The sequence below is a fragment of the Kryptolebias marmoratus genome, linkage group LG12 (genome assembly GCF_001649575.2).
Source record: "Kryptolebias marmoratus isolate JLee-2015 linkage group LG12, ASM164957v2, whole genome shotgun sequence".
Lineage (NCBI taxonomy): Eukaryota > Metazoa > Chordata > Actinopteri > Cyprinodontiformes > Rivulidae > Kryptolebias > Kryptolebias marmoratus.
The window spans coordinates 23,438,331-23,456,631 of NC_051441.1; the positions used below are offsets into that span (position 1 = coordinate 23,438,331).

General features: G+C 40.9%; 1 protein-coding gene and 1 long non-coding RNA gene across 2 annotated transcripts in view; one reads left to right on the forward strand and one right to left on the reverse strand.

Moving 5' to 3' along the window:
* aoc2 (amine oxidase copper containing 2) overlaps positions 1-18,301 on the reverse strand; it is a 45,679-nt gene that overhangs the window by 18,981 nt on the left and 8,397 nt on the right. The gene's annotated exons all lie outside the window — the stretch shown is intronic.
* LOC112451166 lies at positions 10,952-14,191 on the forward strand. Its single transcript, XR_003039921.2, has 6 exons — positions 10,952-11,020; positions 11,098-11,161; positions 11,424-11,515; positions 12,079-12,241; positions 12,386-12,444; positions 13,662-14,191. It is a non-coding gene; the product is annotated as an uncharacterized LOC112451166 (long non-coding RNA).

Sequence of the window (18,301 nt, forward strand, 5' to 3'; positions counted from 1 at the left end):
GAACGAGATCGCGAATACAAGCGGCTGAAATGAGTTTCCTCCGCAGGGTGTCTGGGCTCTCCCTTAGAGATAGGGTGAGAAGCTCGGTCATCCGGGAGGGACTCAGAGTAGAGCCGCTGCTCCTCCACGTCGAGAGGAGCCAGTTGAGGTGGCTCGGGCATCTGGTAAAGATGCCTCCTGGACGCCTCCCTGGTGAGGTGTTCCGGGCACATCCCACCGGGAGGAGGCCCCAGGGAAGACCCAGGACATGCTGGAGGGACTATGTTTCTCGACTGGCCTGGGAACGCCTTGGGATTCCCCCGGAGGAGGTGGCCCAACTGCCTGAGGAGAGGGAAGTCTGGGTCTCCCTGCTTAGGCTGCTGCCCCCGTGACCCGACCCCGGATAAGCGGAAGACAATGGATGGATGGATGGAGGCTCTAACAGCTGTACCATCTCTGGGACCATCTCCAAACAGAAGCTGGAGCTCCATGTTCAAAAATCACCTCATTAGTTTGACTCAAATGCACTAAAACTAACTAAACTTAATACTGAACACAGTACACTACACCCTAACTATTAAATCCAAACACACTGCACAAATCTCATTACTCAATTGAGTGCTCGCTGTGTGATGAATGTCAGTGTTTTGGGGTTTTGGTTCTTTGTTTGGTGTTTCTTGTTTATCTTGTTTTGGTTTAGTTGTCTTTTGGGTGTCTGTGTCACCATTCACCTCTCCAGCAATTTTCCGGTCATGTCTGCCACATCCACCTCACCCGTTTCTTGTCATGTCCCCAGCTGCAACCCATTGTAATCTCACCCTCTGTCCTTTAAAGCCGGTCTATGTTCATGCACTCATCAGTGGGTTATTCTGTTTTGGTCATGCTTGTTGTCTTCCTGGTTCCTTGCCTTGCCTTGCCTTGCACTTTGGATTTTGTTATTGTTTGTTTTTTAGTGCCACACCAGCCTTTTTTTATATTTCATTTTAATAAATTAGTTTCATTTTAAAAGTTGAGTCTGCATTCTGGGTTCTCCTCTGTCCCCCCCGCCCCCCCCCCCTTCTGACAGAATGACCCAGTCAGCACAGAACCCTGCAGACCTGATCCCCTGTGTTGCTCTCTCCGCAGAGGAGAAATACCAGATCTTTTCGGAGCTGCAGAGAGAGCATCCTTTAAGCTTCCTGGATGGGCCCTGTCATCCGGCTGTGGTCTCCACCACGAATCACAGTCACAGTTGGCAAAGAAGGGCACCGACTGTGGCAAGCCCAGCGCCTTCGTCGGCCACAGCAGCCCCACAGGATGTCCATCGCAAGGGCTTTTGGAACCTCAGGGTCTCCCAGCAGCCGTGTCTTCAGGAGGGTCCCAGACAACGCCTCTCTCTCGTCGGCCTCGCCAAGAGTCTCGGACGACGCCTCCGTCTCGCCTGCCACGTCGAGGGTCCCAGTCGACACCTCGCTCACGCCTGCTGCGCTCACGCCTGCTTCGCTCACGCCTGCTTCGCTCACGCCTGCTTCGCTCACGCCTGCTTCGCTCACGCCTGCTTCGCTCACACCTGCTTTGCTCACGCCTGCTTCGCCCTAGCCTGCCCGGCCGAGAACGGCGCCTGGGACATCCTCCAGAACTCTTGCCACGCCAAGGACGGCGCCCGGGACAGCCTCCCTAACGCTCGCCACGCTGAGGACGGCGCCCGCGACAGCCTCCTGAACTCTTGCTCTGTCCAGGGTTTCGGACGGTGCCTCTGCCCCACCTGCATCGCCGTGGACAACGCCCGGGCCGTCCGCCTCGACTCTTGCTCTGTCAAGGGTCTTGGACGGCGCCTTTGCCTCACCTGTTTCGCCGGGGATGCCGTCCGCCTCGACTCTTGCTCTGTCAAGGGTCTTGGACGGCGCCTTTGCCTCGCCTGTTTCGCCAAGGATGGCGTCCAGGCGCCGTCCCCTTAAAAGGGGGGCTCTGCCATGCATGTCAGTGTTTTGGGGTTTTGATTCTTTGTTTGGTGTTTCTTGTTTATCTTGTTTTGGTTTAGTTGTTTTTTGGGTGTCTGTGTCACTGGAGACACATTACTGGAGAGGTCTCCAGTAATTTTCCAGTCACATCTGCCATGCCCACCTCACCCGTTTCTTGTCATGTGCCTAGCTGCAACCCATTGTAATCTCACCCTCTATCCTTTAAAGCCGGTCTATGTTCATGCACTCGTCACAGGGTCATTCCGTTTTGGTCATGCTTGTTGTTCTTCCTGGCCTTGCCTTGCACTTTGGATTTTGTTATTGTTCGTTTTTTGCTGCCACGCCAGCCTTTTGTTTTGTTTATATTTTATTTTAATAAATTAGTTTCATTTTAAAAGATGAGTCTGCGTTCTGGGTTCGTCTCCGCCTCCCCTCCTTCGGACACGCTGTTTCTGTTTTTGTTTTGTTTTTTGTCACCGCTGAACTTCCTTCAACTTTTGCGCCTTACTTTTTCTTCCTGTAAACTTTTTAGCGCTTGACTAATAACTTTGGGCCTCAGTCAGAATGGAGAGGGGTGTGTGTTTTTCTGTTTGGTGGAGTTGGTGGTGAAATTGGATGGCGGATGGGGGTGTTTTATCTCCAAGACGCGCCATCTTCCCTGCTGCCTCTAGCTCTAACAATGATGATTTTCAGAAAAAGATGTGGCGTGAATTATTTATCATAATTCTGACTTTACTTGGCCTATCAACACAATTTGAAACTGGTGTATATTTTGAAGTCTTTTGACACAAAGTGAAACAGAGTCTCAGAGAGAATGCATCTTTCCCACTAGAGTGATTTAAATTAGTCATGTGACAGGTACACACTGGCACACCACATTTTTGATTGCTGCCCAACCCTACAGGCCATACACGAACCAGCTCGGAGTGGGCAGGCTATACCAGGAGAAAGGGAAATAAAGAAAACAAGAACAAGATACTCTATAGAGATGGAAGTTATAAGAAATAAACATTAAGAGATAACAAAGGATAGGAACAAAAGGAAAAAGCCTTGGGTACAAGAACAAGCTAGGAATAAAATAACACAAGAATAACCAAGAATGAAAAAAACGAGCAGCTGCTGCAGGGAAGCCAACTCAAAAAACCCTTCATCAAGAGTTTTCTTGTTTTCTTGATGCACCCATTCATGAACTGAAACAAAACAAGTCTACTCACAAGAACAAGAACTTGACTTTGTCAGGCAAGATTCTGAAAAAATATCAGCTAACCAGACAAGGCAACAGAAGACACACTTTTGCACAGTATCAGAATCCAAGCGACAAGCTGCAACTGCCATTTGAACTCACATGGAGCCAGTCCTGAAATAAATTTGTTTAAAGTTTGCAAAAGTTGATACTATTCACTTTTGGTCAGATGGCCTCAGCAAGCAATACAGGAACAAGAAAAACTTTTCTCTCCCCTGCAGAGTTCATCCAACTCTAGGTTTCAAGAGAACAAGCTGGAACTTCTCCACCTCACTTAGGAAGAGAGCCCCAGACAGCATTGGAGGAACTGTGAAAAGCATGGGTACAAATTGCAGTCATATGTACTTTTTGCTTTCAAATCAGAATGTGTAATTGTGGATTAGAAAGAAAAGTAGAAGTCATGGAAACTGTGGACCAGGAAGCGGAAAAGATTAGGATGAAGTCCAGAAAGCTTTGAACAGGATGAAGACCAGATGACATACCCAACTACAGAGGAATTTGTAGTTGAGCCACACAATGAAGATCTGGAAAAGAGTTGTTGAAGCTAGACTTAGACAAGGGACTACTTGTGAGCAGCAGTATGGTTTCATGCCAAGAAAGAGCATCATAGACACCATTCTTGCTTTGAGGATGCTGATAGAGAAGTAAAGAGAGGGTAAAAAAAACTTCATTGTGTCTTTAGGGATGTAGAAAAAGCATATGACAGGGTGCCAAGGGAGGGCTTGTTGTGTTATATGAGGAAATCTGTAGTGGCAGAGAAGTATGTTAGACTGGTACAGGACATGTATGAGGACAGCAGGACTGTGGTAAGGTGTGCTGTAAGAGTGATCAATAGCTTCAATGTGGAGGTCTAACTGCATCAAGGATTGGCTCTGCCCCTTCTTCATTCTGGTGATGGACAGACTAACAGATTAGGTTAGGCAGGAATCCCTGTGGACAATGATGTTTGCAGATGACATTGTGATCTGTGGTGAGAACAGGTAGCAGGTAGAAGAGAACTTGGAGAGGGGTAGATATGCACTTAAAAGACTAAGATTGAAAGACAGCTGTAGCAAGACAGAGTACGTGTGTGTGAATGAGACGGAGGCAGGTAGAACAGTGAGGCTACAAGGAGCAAAGGTGCAGGACTTCAAGTACTTGGAGTCGACTGTCCAGGGAAATGGGGAGTGCGGTAAAGAGGTAAAGAAAAGAGTCCAGACAGGATGGAGTGAATGGAAACAAGTTTCAGGAGTGATTTGTGACAAAGGGGTGGCAGCAAAGGTCAAAGGAAAGGTTTACAAGACAGTGGTGGGACCAGCTATGTTGTATGGTTTGGAGACAGTGACAATGACAAAAAGACAAGAGTTAGAACTGGAAGTGGCAGAGCTGAAGATGTTGAGGTTCTCCTTGGGAGTGACAAGGATTGATAGAAATGAGGTCATCAGAGGAACAACACAGGTTGGTTTGGACATGTGAAGAGAAGGGACAGTGATTATATTGGTGTTTTTTTTCCTGACAGCTAAATCTCCAAGAGGAAGGCCAAAGAGAACACATATGGATGTAGTTATAGAGGACATGGAGGTAGTAGGAGTGCATAAGACAGAGTTAGACGGAGAAGGATGTCTCGCTGTTCCCTGAAAAGAGAACAGACGAAAGAAAAAGTAGTTGTGAATTAAGTTTTGTAACCTTGTAAACCAAAATCTCTGAGAATTTCATCTTCGTACATGTGAAGAAAATAATTTGTATGTAAAAATTATTTATATTCCTTAAAAAAAAATACCATTTTTGTTTTTTGGTTAATGTCTGTTTACAGATACAAAGCAAAGTAAATATGTGTAAAACTCTGTCTGTCAGTTTCATTTTGACAGTGACCAGAGTTTTCTTCCCCTCAGCTGATTGATCAATGTCCTGTCAGTCACAAATTTAACAATCCAATCAGAGAAGAGATGAATTGGACTGTCGGTTTGGCTCTTTACTGAGCTGCAGGTCCTGGAAGGGCAGCATGCTAACAAGATGGAGGACGGTGACAGCGCTTCTGCAGCTTAGGTTGGCATTACTTTATGGTATAATGGAACAAAAACAAAATCATTTTCCAAGTTGCCGATCAGAGAACTTATCTGATCAGCACCTTGGGAAATTACAGAGTGTAGTAACCGAACGTGATTTTCAAATACATATATGCACTGTAAAAAATCTGTTAAAAAATGGGTAAATGTACCGTAGAAATGTGAAGGAATTTTCCGTTATGATTTTTAACAGGTATTTTCCCTGCATTTTCTATTTTGCGCATTGCATCATAGAAACAAGAACCGCTGCAAAGCGCGAAAACTGGTTGTACAGACTACATTTACAAGCTCTATAAGTACCAGGACATTGGAACGTCTATCGTTTGGACTTGTGTTGGATTTAAAAGTTGGAGTAACCTTTTTTGCACCTCTGTGGTAATGTAAAATAATTCAGAACATTTTTTCTGAGTAAAATGCTTTTAAATAGTAGTATTTAGTTGACATTGTTTGACTTTGAGAGTCTTGTGCCCTGCGAGTATATTAAAGTAAATTATTCTGCGTTCCTATTTTGAAGTTATTTTAAACATTTTACTCAAAAATTCTTCACATATAAATTTAAAATGCTGTGTCTGCTTGTGGACTATGATGGTATAATGGTAGTTCGCTCGATTGGGGGGGCTGCTGGTTGGTTTTCAAGCACCGGCCATTTTACCTCATGACTGGTTGCAATTGCTTAGATTTATACGACCATCCTAAAAAGAATATTTTCCACATAGCTCCCAAAAATACCAGTATGTATGACAGTTAACATCTGCAGTGAGTTTCTTTTGATCTAGCTTTCCGCATGACTGTTATTTTAGTGTTTTTTCCTATTTTTTTATGAAGTCAAACTATTAATAATAGGTGCATGAAAGTTAACCGTTCATGGCATCATGCTGCTAGTTGCAATTGTGCTTTTTATAGAAATGTCAGGCTGTGGTTGTCTTATTTGATAAACATGATTTGAAACTTGTTAACATAGATGCAGTTGGTTTTTGAGCTTTGGTAAAATAGTTTGTGTCCAGACTCCTAGCCCCCATCCCAGCTCTGTTTGCCTTGCTTTTTCTTTTTTTTTCAGCCAGCGTTAAATTTGTGGTGTGATCAGACAGAATGGTGCGCTATTATGGAGTGTTGAGGTTAGACTGGTGGTTTTTAAACTGTTACACTGTGCAACAGATATAGGGACTTTTAATTTTCCTGTTTCTGAAATTAAAAAAACAAAACAAGGAAGGAACATACAAAACACTGATGTGTGCAAAGCATTTTGTTTGGCATGTAATTTGGACTTTTTATTGATATGCCTGCTTGCAATCTCATATTTTTGGCTTACCTGTAGCCTAGCTTATAAACTGTCATATCTTGATTGCAACAAAGCCACGTCATCATTATGTTTGTGTGTAATGTTTGCAAATTTACATGTATGTCATCGTCTAAATACTTGAAGCACTGCAGGTCTCACAGACATGTTAATAATGTGTTTTTCTCTTGTGGCCATAAAAACTGTGAAAGAAAGCTTTTTTTGTATCTTTGCTTTGCTGTTCACATGTCAAGAACAAACTCAGATACCAAAAATAGACAAACCCAGAATCGACGTGTATCGGTACAGTTAAAATGCTCATTAAATTTTTGTACAACAGAATATGCAGATGTCAAAGGGCTTATTTCTCACTTAAGTGGCCACATACAAGAAGGTTTAGTGGTAACTTGTCCTTTTAATGGATGTTCAAAAATGTTTCATGTGAAACCATCCTTTTCGTCTCATATCTCCACATATCATTGGGGGTGGAATGCAACTCAAATAGCACCTGCCCATTTATGTGAAGTTGCAGAACAGTATCTTCTTGAGCAGGGGTGGGCATTCCTGGTCCTCGAGGGCCACTATCCTGCATGTTTTACTTGTTTCTCTGCTCCAACACACCTGATTCGAATCAATGGATGATTACCAGGCTTCTGTAGGACATGAAGAAGTGATTTAAGCTCTGAATCAGGTAGATCACCTCCCCCAGAACATGTTCGAAGTTCTCCCGGAGGTGGGAGTTAAAGCTCCGCCTAACAGGAGACTCTGCCAGATGTTCCCAACAGACCCTCACAATATGTTTGGGCCTGCCAGGTCTGACCGGCATCCTCTCCCACCATCGGAGCCAACTGACCACCAGGTAGTGGTCAGTTGACAGCTCCGCCCCTCTCTTCACCCGAGTGTCCAAAACATGTGGCCGCAGATCAGATGAAACGACAACAAAGTCGATCATTGAACTTCGACCTAGGGTGTCCTAGTGCTAAGAGCACATATGGACACCCTTATGTTTGAACATGGTGTTCGTTATGGACAATCCATGACGAGCACAGAAGTCCAACAACAGAACACCGCTTGGGTTCAGATCAGTGGGGCCGTTCCTCCCGACCACACCCCTCCAGGTCTCACTGTCATTGCCCACGTAAGCGTTGAAGTCCCCCAGCAGAACAAGGTAGTCCCCAGGAGGGGCACTATCCAGTAACCCCTCCAAGGACTCCTAAAAGGGTGGGTAATCTGAACTGCTGTTCGGCGCATAAACGCAAACAACAGTCAGAACCCGTCCCCCCACACGTAGGCGAAGGGAGGCTACCCTCTCGTTCACCGGGGTAAACCCCAACGTACAGGCACCAAGATGGGGGGCAACAAGTATGCCCACTCCTGCAGCTCAAAACAGATGTTTTTTTAGGTTCCTGCCAGTTGTAATGCATGACAGAATTAAAGATCCTGACAATCATGTATGGCAAATGGTACTACTCCTAAGGGAGCTAGGTGAACTAGTCTCTGCACCTAGCCTTTCTAAACCTCAGATTGCTTACATGAAAGTACTGATCGAGGAGTATGTAGGAAAGAGGCAAGAATTATTTCCCCATGTTACTCTTCGACCCAAACATCACTATCTGTTTCACTATGCAGATTTGAGTTTGCAGTTTAGCCCACTCATACACACGTGGACCATGCACTTTGAAAGTAAGCATAGCTACTTCAAATGTTGCATTAGGTCAAGTAAAAACTTTAAAAATGTGACGTAGTCTCTAACTGATAGGCATCAGTTACTTCAAGCTTATCAGTGTCATGGCAGCTTGTTTAGTCCCCAGGTGCAAGTTTCTGATTCAACCAGCTTTTGTCCAGAACTGTATGATGGTCACATCAGAACACAAATGAATAACTTTGGACTAAATCCTTTTAACAGTTGTTACAGATAAAGTAGAAGTCTGTGGAACAACCTATGTGAATGGCATGTTTGTCTTACAGACATATGCCAAAAACCAACTACAGTTGGGGAAAATTGCATTTATTGTTGTTAAAAGTGAAACCGATGTTTTACTTTTTCTCAGGGAAAAATCTGCCAAATGGGTGCCTGAGCTTGAAGTCTACGAAATGGAAAAAAAATAGTTTGGGTAATCTGGCATGCAAAAACCTTAAGATGCTCAGTGATTCTTTTTCACTTTGTTTTTACCACAGAGGTGTTAGGTTACTCCACCCACTCAAGCATATGCAAAATGGAGCATGTGAAAGATAGTATTCAGAAAACTTTGCCATCACTCAGGAGTGATCTGATTGAGTCAGTCATCTCTAGACTTGAGGAGATCGGTGTAAACTGTTGATGACCTCAGTTTCGTCAGGACAGAGGATCTTGAAGGAATTCTACCACCCATCCAGTGCAGAAGAGTTATCCAAGTTTCAGTGATGTTAAGTTCTGTCTACTTATGAATAAAAATGTTCATTTATATAGGTTTTTGAATATGCTGAGTTTGTCTGTATAGCTTCTTTAAAGATGAAGTTGTCACTGACACATGATATAGAAGTTTTTTCAGTATCGTGACCAATACAGGTATTAATATTAACTTTCTCCACATCCATCCAGTGCCAGATTATTGAACGGCTTTGCCAAATAAATGTCCAGCAATCTCTCACAGTGCATGCCTGCCTTCTTGATCATGAACCCTTGCCTGTCCTACAAACCTTGTTTTTCGCCTGCTCCTCAGCCTTCTGGTAAACGACCTCGCTTCCCCTCTCTGGACTTCGCCTACTGGTTAGTACCATTTTGGATTTGGATTCTAACTTCGGACCTTCCGGCTCTGACCTCTCGCCTGTAGAGGGACTCTTCCACTAGCTAAATCCGGTTTCGCTGAGTCTTGTCACTCGGTGCACCTCTATTTTGTATTTCACTCCTTTTAACAGGATGAAGATTGACAGCTTAAACAAACACAAACACATTCATTACAAAGGAGAAGATTTTTTGATGATACATAGCAACTTGCATGTAGTTAAAAAATATGGTCAACCAAAAGAAAAGATTGCAAAACTGATTATTTAAAAAAATATATGTTTAAAAATATGGTGCAATGCTCACTTCATTTTTGAAAGTTTACATCCTGGAGGGCATGGCTTGCTTTATTGTTTTATGAACAGCCAGAGGTAGCTTAAAGGTAAACTGACAGTCTAACAAGGAAGGAAGGAGACAATTCTCGCAGCACCTATGTTTCCTGAAGGCAACATGAGTGACACAAGTCTCCTTTCTTCTTTGTTAGACTGTCACCCATGATTCCACGCCCCTCTCAGTTCAAACCATGCCCCCTAGCTCTATAGATGCTTACCATAAACAGCTTCAGTTAGAACGTGGAGATATTTGCAGCCCACTGTCGGATTGCCATTTCCAAGCAGCAGCAGCACAAGCACCAGCTTTTTCAGCTGAATCTCTCCTCTTTCTCAATGTGGTCCTCATCTTCATTTCCTCTTGTCATTTCTGCATTCCCTTCTATTTGAACGTGCTCCGGTTCAAATTTAAAGGGCTGAATGTTATTTATTGTGCAATAATTACTGTTCTGGCTAAACAGAGCTAGAGCTATGGCTCTTGGCATATGTCATCTCCCCAGAATGCGTTGAAGCATAAACAATATGGCGACATCTGTGTGAAAAAAAATTATTTTATGCACACTAAACAGCCAACAGTATTTTACTATATTGTTTTTACATCTGAAACAAATGTTTCTTAGGTACTAATACTTTTTTTCATTTCTTTTAATATCTGCTATTTAGAATCGCAAGCTGACCTGGCCCCCACTTCTGAACCTTTGCAACAGAATAATCACCAGCTGCAACTATCACCTGCATCTCCTGCTTCCTGTGAGGCATACATTGTGTCTTGGCACAAAATGCCACCCAACCTTATGCTTGCTGTTGAGGAAAAGAAAAGACCAAAACCTAAAGAGAGAAGGGAACTTGTTCAGATCATCATTGATGATCTTCTCAGTAAAGACCAAGGGATGCCTGGAAGGGCTAAGTTTAGGAAAATTGCAAAGCAGATTGTAGAGTAATATCCCTGCTCATTCTAAGACAGAGAGGTTGGTGGAATTAAAGTTGTTGGAACAGGACATGATGCTCTGTTTATACAGCTTGAAAACAGAGTTGAAAATGTTTGGAGGCCATTAATCTTTGGTTCAACAAAGAGACCAGCAGAGGACGAGATGGCATCACGCTATGGTTGTGTACAACGGCAGCCAACTATTGAGAATGTAACAGAGCTAGAATCCATACAAGAACAACTGAAAAGTGCCTTTCAAACTAGTACTTTTCCAGAGTCTGGTGTTAGAAGATTGATGGCTGAAACCTATGGCATCCAGCGGGCAGCAATTGTAGCCAGGGTAAAATATGCCCTTAAGCACGCCTTTGCTGCTCCAGATGCAGTATCATTGGTTAGAATGGCTGTCAATCATATAATGCATTCGGCCAATCACTGTGTCTGGAGTGATAGTATAGGCCTGCTCCAGCTTTCCTCAGTCAGGTGTGAGGGGGAGAGCTGGAGACACAGCTGCTACAGGTTTGTACTCTCAAACAACTAGTTTCACCTTTTGCATTTTTATGCATTCTAAGACTCACAATATAAATGTAATCTAGATCTGGACACCCAGTGAGTTTGGACCCATAAAGTTTGTCATGCACTGAACTAAAAAAGGAATTGGTGAGTAGTTAACAAAATGTTTGTTTGTTGGTGGTTTAGTATGGTGGTGGTTGTAGTCAATGCTAATTGTTTGACTAATGTCTGTGGTCAATTGTCACTGAATTCAACTGTTTAATGTAATAATTTAAATGTAAATCTCTATTTTGCTTTAAAGCATATGGATTTATGGGTTAATTGTATTTGATTTGTGCACACAACCATTGAAGGAAGTCTAATTAACTAGCAGTCTGATAATTTACTGATCCTGTTTATTTTAATACAGGCCAGGTGACCCTTTTAGGGTTTAAGGATGGTGAGCTTCTGATATCTGGCTGGGAGCCAGGAGAACCTGCAAAACCTCTCCATGCTGGTCTGGTAGGAGTCTGTGACGGGTTGCACTAATCCCCCCACCTCACCATACTGACACACAAATCAGTATTCATCTTTTTTTCCTGTGACAACAAATTGCGTTTGGACGTTTTCTCTTAAATAGCTGGACAAAAAAAAGCATGGACTTTTCCAATGTGTGTCAGTGGGACATTGTGCGGCTTAGTGCCAGTTAGTGGGGAAAATTGGGATTGGGTTTTGTATTGAAAGTATTGTGCACATTCAACTTGTGAAGTTAGTTGCAGTACTGTGTATATAAATGTATTTATTTATTTATTGATGGGTTCTATGTATGGTTTGTGGTGTTTACTTTAATTTTCTTTCAATACATGGTATAAAATAGCAGTTGTTCTTTGTATTGTATAAAACAATATAGCTCCAGTAGTCGTTCCTAAGTCTTGATTTCGCTTGGCATCTAGTCTCTTAGCATCTCAAACAGTGCTACACAATCAACAAAGGAAACCCCATTATCAAGTTACTCGAAGACTGGCCTTTTCTCTTTGAAGCAATTCACCTGTAGGATCACACATGCACCCTTTTTGGCTTTCCAGTACAAACCTGACTGGTGGATGAGTTGTCAAAAAGGAAAAGACAATCAGGGACTTCCTTGGATCCAGAGGGTTGGTCATTCAAGGGGCTGATCCTGTGCAACTGATTTGTGGAATTGCAAAGTTCTTCGAGGAGAAGCCTGGTCAATTATTTGCTCAAAATGAGGTAAATTTACACAGTAAAAATACCATTCTATATCTGTTGTCAGCATTTCTTTTTATTTAATTCCATTGTTGGAAGATTTACATGTTTTGGTTGTTTAATTTCTCTATCTCACTTTATGAATATTTTGTTTTCTCTCCTCAACAGCTACATTGTGACACTCCTGAACTTGACCTGCCTAGCACCCCCATGCATCCTTAGAATGGGTGTGTACATTTTTTCTTGTTTGTTTTACTCAACCTAGTAAAACCAAAATGTTTGGTGTTTTCTAGAAGAGCATGCACATAATGGTTTTTTTTTTTGTTGTTTTGTTTTTTTTTTTTTATCTGTGCCCTTTTAATAATGTTTAAAGTTCGCTAATATATACTCACCGGCCACTTGATTAGGTACACCTGTCCAACTGCTCATTAACGCAAATGTCGAATCAGCCAATCACATGGCAGCAACTCAATGCATTTATGCATGTAGACATGGCCAAGACAACCTGCTGCAGTTCAAACCGAGCATCAGAATGGGGAAGGAAGGTGATTTTAATGACTGAACGTGGCATAGTTGTTGGTGCCAGATGGGCCGGTCTGAGTATTTCAGAAACTGCTGATCTACTGGGATTTTCTTGCACAACCATCTCTAGGGTTGACAGAGAATGGTCCGAAAAAGAGAAAATATTCTTTGAGCGGCAGTTCAGTGGGCGCAATTGCCTTGAAAAATGAAACAGGCCTTTATAGAAACTAAGGTGTTTCCTCAAATTAGCATTATAGGTGTCTTCAAGCTTGTGATCAGTTAGTCATCAGTTATTTAAAGGTTGACAGTAGTCACTGTGCTGTTTGCTGACATGTGTACCACACCAAACATGGACCACAGGAAGCGAAGGAGAGAGTTGTCCCAGGAGAAAGAAATTAGAAAGAAAATTATAGACAAGCATGTTTAAGATAAAGGCTACAAGTCCATCTCAAAGCAATTTGATGTTCCTGTGACTAAAGATGCATGCATTATTCAGAAGTTTAAGGTCTGTGGGACTGTAGCCAACCTCCATGGCCAAAATACAGTTCCAACTTTTGTACAGGCCTGTTTCATTAGGATTTTTTTTATCATTCTATTGAACCACAAATTGAAAAGCAGGGTCTGATTTTCATTGGTTGAATTTTAGGAAAATATTATTATATTTTTACTTTTGTCAGTTTCAGGTTATATCAGTGACCATTGTGGGCTTTTCAGTCATTAACAGAGGGATGCCAACAGTTTTGTCCGTGTGTATATCTGTCAGAATTCATTCAAATTGCTCCAAGTTGAGGTTTGTCAAATAGGTATTTGCAAATGGTGAGACACTGTTGAGAAAGGTGATGTACTGCAGTAATGTAATTTGGACATGTTTATAACATGAACTGTCTCTGTGTTAAATTCATGTATCCATTCCATTTTTCAGTCATTCTAGGCTTAAACCCTGAACAAGCATCATAGGCTGAGATGAAGGAGAAGAAACAGCTTCACATTCCACCTAGACTCCTCAAGTTCCTTAATGAACTGAATGACTTTGAAAATCCATGGAAAATTTGAGAATTTTAAAGTTGGTACTGCAAACTGTTCTGTTTTATGTTCACAGCAGCTGAAGATAATTAGAACACACACTCAGAAACCCAGTGTCTTCCACAGTAGTTGGCATGAGACCATGTTCATGTAGCATTAATTTTGAACTAAATATTTTTACCTGTTAAGATAATAGTAGTTGGATAATAGGCATTCATTCCGAAGTATGTTGGTTGGTCCTTGTTTACAAATTTGACTTTGATGTTGCAATGCAAATTGTTGTATGTTCTATATTCCAGTGCTGTATGTGTATTGTAGTGGCTTGAAAGACTGGGCTCAAGACTGAACTTCAGATTGCTTTAAATGTGATTTGATCAAAAATGAAATTTTGTGTAGTAAATTGCAAATTGTTTTTTATGTACAGAATTGGAAAAAAAAACAGCAACAACCACAAGAATATAATTAGATCTAAATATTTTTTAAAGACACTAGATAATGTGACAATATGGTATTGAAAAAAAAAATTTAATTGCAGAAAAAAAATGCTAATTGTTTATTGCATGGTTTAATTGTTTTTTTTTTTAATCCATCTGCATGAGCTGTTATTTTTACACCAAAATAGTGTTCCAAGGTCTATAAATAAGTCTATAAATAAAATGCTTTTAAATCTGAAATTTAGTTTTGTTTCAAAATCATGTTAAGTCTATTTAATACGTAATACAGTATATCTTACAGTGCAATTACTATATATTAAATATATAATACAGAATTGAATGGTTTGGATGAAAAAAATATTTGGAAGTGTTTAAATAACATAAATGTTTGAATATACAGGAGACTCACTGTAAAAATATGGAAATTTTCAGTTTTTAATAACAGAATTGTTCGTGAATATATATAGATTTACTGTAAAAATACAGAACATTTCTGTTTTAGATTAACAGAAATGTGAGTAAATTTAACATGAACATCTGTTAAATTACGGCAAAAATCTGTTATAGAATTGATGGAAATGTTCATGCAAATAACCGTTAAAAAAAACCCAGAAAATTTCCTGGTAATTTTCTGCCAGGACATTTTCTGTTTTTTTTTTTGTTTTTTTTTAACGGAATTCGGATTTTATTCTTGCTATATATATATATATATATATATATATATATATATATATATATATATATATATATATATATATGATTTTTTTTTTTTTTCTCTTTTTGAATGACATTGTGGATGGGAATATCTTCTGTGAGATGGTTGGCAGAAGCCTCTGCAGCACTAAGCTCTATATCATTACTGAAGCAGACATGCAGCCATCTGACTCCTTTCTCAAACACTAAAACATGTACCTGCAACAAGGAAACTGCATTAGGTCACACTGACACACCAAAATGACTCTGACATCCATTGCAGATCACTTTCCTGTTTCTGCAGTGAGCCACAGATGTGCAAGTCTTTCAGCCCAACGTTATTCCAGTTGACTGCTCGTACATCCAGGGTATAGGTTGAGGATGATGGTCCTATACCAAAGAGGAAAGGTCCTTTGGCAATGTTGATGGAGAAAATGGAAAAGTGAGCAAGAATCACTGACCAAGAGTGGTCCCGACGAGACTGTGACAGATCTATCTGCTCATGTATTTCAATGTGGAGATTGGCTTGTGGTTATTTATGATCAGAGCAGGTAGTTAGCGAAAGCTATCACTGTGGATGCTTATCATTGAGATATGGAAGTGGAGTTTTTACCACCCTCATGGGCCAAACACACGATTCTGTTCAAAAGGAGGTGACATGGATATGTGCTTCATACCATTTGACCATATTCTGGGCAAACTTGTGGAACCATCATCACCAGATCATGCAAGCAGGACGAGGGAAATATACAACCTGTCTGCTGAACTCTTGCACTTCATAGAGGGGGAAACATAAACTTCCTGATAAAGCTAAATGAGTGGTGTAGTGATGTAAAAAAGTATGGGAATACTCACAACTTTTATTAACAATTGTCTGTTGCTGATTGATGTTTCTTATTGAATATTTGCCACAGTGGTAATAATTGGTATTTATCTGTTCTTCATGTCCAATATACAGTTTACAGAATAATATAATGAATTATATTGTCCTCCAATGTCGTCCTCCAATAAGAGAGTTGGATGTTCAATTCCTGGCAGCAGTCACATGTTTAAGACACTTCGACATGTGACTGTCGAAGTGTCCCTGGGCAAGACACCGAACCCCTCAGTGCCTCCAATGTGTGCCCCATCAGTATATGCGATAGAAGTACAGTCCATTTATCATTTAATAAAATTATTTGATGATATGGGGATGGGTGCTTTTTGATTGTTTGTATCTTTATATTCTTTGAAAAATGTTTATCACAATGCTCAGGATTTGGTCCAAATAGTTAAATGAAGTTGTTAAGCAAGAAGTGGTGTAACTTTTGGAATCGTATGTTGTAATGAGGCCACTGTCACCACGGTCAGATTAGCGTCACCACTATCAGTTCTGAAGTCACCACTAACAGAGGGAGTTTTATTTGTTTTAAATGAATATGCTTACATTTCTTTTTCTATTTAGGCTTAAAGTAAATATATGATCTTTTAAAGGAGAACACATGAAAGAGTGTAAAAAATGAACAAACGTGAATATTCAACATTTAACAGCAAATATGTGCACTGAGAATGCCAGAAAATGATTTAAAAAGATGCAGACGGGTTATCCCGAATGCCTCTTGATTTTGAGGACTATATGAACAGTGTACACAAACAGTTAGCCAAGATGCTGTAACAGCCAGACAGCAGGGTATCTTAGAACAGCAAGCAGATCCAGCACCAATGTTTATCGCAGTCTCCTTTAATGTCCTGCAGCAGCAAACTGGAGCAGAGAGACTTTTGGACACAATTTAACCAATACCAAGACAGGAAATCTATGCAGCACACCGGCAAGACCCTGTAATATGTAAAATGTATGAGTACAGATTGCAAAACAAAAGACCTACTACACATGAACTCCAAACTGAGAGTCCCAAGTTTAAAGCATTGGTCAGAGTGTAGCAAACTAAAAATTAGAGGATGGAACTATGTTTAGAAAAACCCAACACAAAAACTAACTTGTTCTTCTTTTGGTATACTACTCTCTAATGTCAGATGAATTGTATAAACAAATGGGTCACTTGGGCTCAGAACAGATACTCAATCTTATTAGGGATCATTTCTTTTGGCCAAAGATGCAGAGGGACATCGAACATTTTGTCACTAACGTTTGTGAATGTCTAAAGAAAAGAAAACCTAACAGGAAAGCACGTGCTCCTATGTTGAGAATAGAGACCACTCACCCATTTCAGCTAGTGTCAGTTGATTTTTTGCATGTGAAACAATGCAAAGGTGGTTTTGAGTACATACTGGTAGTGATGGACCACTATACCCGCTTTGTTCACGCCTACACAACTACAAATTAATCAGCAAAAACGGTGACGGATAAACTGTTTGATGACTTTTGACTCTGATTTGGCTTTCCAGAAAAACTGCACCACGATTTAGGACAAGAGTTTTTAACAGGTTTATACACCACCTGAAAGAACTGTTTGGTGTTAAGGGGTCAGACACCACCCCCATCATCCACAAGGAAATGGATAAACCGAAAGATTTAACAGTCCTCTTCTATCTATGTTAAGGACCCTAACAGATGAACAGAAAACAGACTGGAAAAGCCACCTCCATAAAGTTGTACATGCATACAATTGCACTGTTAATGACGCCACTGGCTACTCTCTTTTCTTCTTACTGTTTGGGAGGTCGCCACGGTTACCAGGCGATCTTCACTTTGGCATTGAACAAAAGCAAAGTTCGGGTTCCTATCCAGGACTATGAGGACAGATGTGTCATGATCGGTGGAGATGACGGAGACAAACCCAGTGTGCAGACTCATCTTAAAGAAAACTAATTTATTTAACTAAAGAACAAACCAAAACAAAAGCTGACGGGGCAGCAAACAAATAGAAACAAACTAAATCAAAACTAAGTAGAAAGTGAACATAACAGGAACAGAACCAGGAACAAGACGGAAACATGTAACAAACAACAGACTAACAGCAAACAAACATCAAACAATGGACCAGTGAGGTATGGGAAGAATGACCGGGCTTTTAAGACTGGGGATAATGAGGTGAGTGGGAACAGGTGGACTGATTACTGAGTCGGGACAGGTGAAGATGGGCGTGGCTGACAGAGAAGTGAATGACTGAGGGAGAGTGAAAATGAACATGAACATGAGACAGAATGAAAAGCAAATACAACCAAATAACACAAAAGAAACAACAAAAACCAAAGAACTAAAATCAAAATAAAACAAAAACAAAACCCAGAAAAAAGCCAAATCACCACAAGATGGGAACAAAGAATGGCTGAGGCATACAGCATTGCCTCCAAAAATGTAGCTAAGTCCACTGACCGAGGTAAAATATAGTATGAAAAGAGAACACGTGGTCCAGCACTGCAAGTACAAGTTTTCCAGTTTCCAGTTTCTTTTCAGAGAAAATTCAAAAAA